Raw genomic sequence first — 2,955 nt, forward strand, 5'->3', positions numbered from 1 at the left:
AATGCTCCCTGGGCACCCCCAAATGCTATCACAGCCCAAAATCCCCGGATCTCACCCCAAAATTTGTCTCTAGCACCCCCAAAGTCCTCAGATCTCACCCCAAAAATCCCTCCCTCGCTGGCGCCTGCTCTAAAATCGCACTTTTCACCCCAAAATACTCCCACAAATCCTCCTATCGCAGCCCCAAATCCCCAGATCACACCCCAAAATCTGCGCGTGGCACCCCCCAAATCTCTAGATCTCACCCCAAAGTCCCCAGCTCTCACCCCAAAAACCCTCCTTCGCTGCTGCCTGCTCTAAAATCGCCACTTTTCACCCCAAAATACTCCCTGGGCACCCCCAAATGCTATCACAGCCCAAAATCCTCAGATCTCACCCCAAAATTTGCGTCTAGCACCCCCAAAATCCTCAGATCTCACCCGAAAAAACCCTCCTTTGCTGCCGCCTGCTCTAAAATCTCCACTTTTCACCCCAAAATACTCCCTGGGCACCCACAAATCCTATCGCAGCCCAAAATCCTCCGATCTCACCCCAAAATCTGCCCCAGGCACCCCCAAAATCCTCAGATCTTACCTCAAAATCCCTCCCTTGCTGCTGCCTGCTCTAAAATCGCCACTTTTCACCCCAAAATACTCCCTGGGCACCCCCAAATGCTATCACAGCCCAAAATCCTCAGATCTCACCCCAAAATTTGCGTCTAGCACCCCCAAAATCCTCAGATCTCACCCGAAAAAACCCTCCTTTGCTGCCGCCTGCTCTAAAATCTCCACTTTTCACCCCAAAATACTCCCTGGGCACCCACAAATCCTATCGCAGCCCAAAATCCTCCGATCTCACCCCAAAATCTGCCCCAGGCACCCCCAAAATCCTCAGATCTTACCTCAAAATCCCTCCCTTGCTGCTGCCTGCTCTAAAATTGCCACTTTTCACCCCAAAATACTCCCTGGGCACCCCCAAATGCTATCACAGCCCAAAATCCTCAGATCTCACCCCAAAATCTTCCCCAGGCACCCCCAAAATCCTCAGATCTCACCTCAAAATACCTCCCTTGCTGCTGCCTGCTCTAAAATTGCCACTTTTCACCCCAAAATACTCCCACAAATCCTCCTATCGCAGCCCCAAATCCCCAGATCACACCCCAAAATCTGCGCGTGGCACCCCCCAAATCTCTAGATCTCACCCCAAAGTCCCCAGCTCTCACCCCAAAAACCCTCCTTCGCTGCTGCCTGCTCTAAAATCACCACTTTTCACCCCAAAATACTCCATGGGCACCGCCAAATCCTATCAGAGCCCCAAATCCTCAGATCTCACCCCAAAATTTGTCTCTAGCACCCCCAAAATCCTCAGATCTCACCCCAAAATCTGCCCCAGGCACCCCCAAAATCCTCAGATCTCACCTCAAAATACCTCCCTTGCTGCCACCTGCTCTAAAATCGCCACTTTTCACCCCAAAATACTCCCACAAATCCTCCTATCGCAGCCTCAAATCCTCCGATCACACCCCAAAATCTGCGCGTGGCACCCCCCAAATCTCTAGATCTCACCCCAAAGTCCCCAGCTCTCACCCCAAAAACCCTCCTTCGCTGCCGCCTGCTCTAAAATCACCACTTTTCACCCCAAAATACTCCATGGGCACCGCCAAATCCTATCAGAGCCCCAAATCCTCAGATCTCACCCCAAAATTTGTCTCTAGCACCCCCAAAATCCTCAGATCTCACCCCAAAATCTGCCCCAGGCACCCCCAAAATCCTCAGATCTCACCTCAAAATACCTCCCTTGCTGCCACCTGCTCTAAAATCGCCACTTTTCACCCCAAAATACTCCCACAAATCCTCCTATCGCAGCCTCAAATCCTCCGATCACACCCCAAAATCTGCGCGTGGCACCCCCCAAATCTCTAGATCTCACCCCAAAGTCCCCAGCTCTCACCCCAAAAACCCTCCTTCGCTGCTGCCTGCTCTAAAATCGCCACTTTTCACCCCAAAATACTCCCTGGGCACCCCCAAATGCTATCACAGCCCAAAATCCTCAGATCTCACCCCAAAATTTGCGTCTAGCACCCCCAAAATCCTCAGATCTCACCCGAAAAAACCCTCCTTTGCTGCCGCCTGCTCTAAAATCTCCACTTTTCACCCCAAAATACTCCCTGGGCACCCACAAATCCTATCGCAGCCCAAAATCCTCCGATCTCACCCCAAAATCTGCCCCAGGCACCCCCAAAATCCTCAGATCTTACCTCAAAATCCCTCCCTTGCTGCTGCCTGCTCTAAAATCGCCACTTTTCACCCCAAAATACTCCCTGGGCACCCCCAAATGCTATCACAGCCCAAAATCCCCGGATCTCACCCCAAAATTTGTCTTGAGCACCCCCAAAGTCCTCAGATCTCACCCCAAAAATCCCTCCCTCGCTGGCGCCTGCTCTAAAATCGCACTTTTCACCCCAAAATACTCCCACAAATCCTCCTATCGCAGCCCCAAATCCCCAGATCACACCCCAAAATCTGCCCGAGCACCCCCAAAATCCCCAGATCACACCCCAAAAATCCCTCTCGCTGCTATCTGCTCTAAAATCACCACTTTTCACCCCAAAATACTCCTTGGGCACTCCCAAAATTCCCAGATCTCACCCCAAAAATCTGCTTGTGGCACCCCAAAATCCCCAGATGGCACCCCAAAATCTGCCTCTAGCAGCCTCAAAATTCTCAGATCTCACCCCAAAAATCTGCCCGGGGCACCCCAAAATCCCCTTTCCCCTTTACCACCTGTTCCAAAATCATTGTGTTTCACCCCAAAATTTACCCACAGAACCTCCCAAACCCAAGGGGGGGGGACCCCAAAATACCCCCGGGGACCCCAGATCCCCCCCAAATCTATGAGGGGGGACCCCAAAATACCCCCTGGGGACCCTTGAAATACCCCCTTGAGACCCCCAGATACCCCATAGAGACCCCAAAT

This window comes from Calidris pugnax, unplaced genomic scaffold (genome assembly GCF_001431845.1).
Source record: "Calidris pugnax isolate Ruff unplaced genomic scaffold, ASM143184v1 scaffold405, whole genome shotgun sequence".
Lineage (NCBI taxonomy): Eukaryota > Metazoa > Chordata > Aves > Charadriiformes > Scolopacidae > Calidris > Calidris pugnax.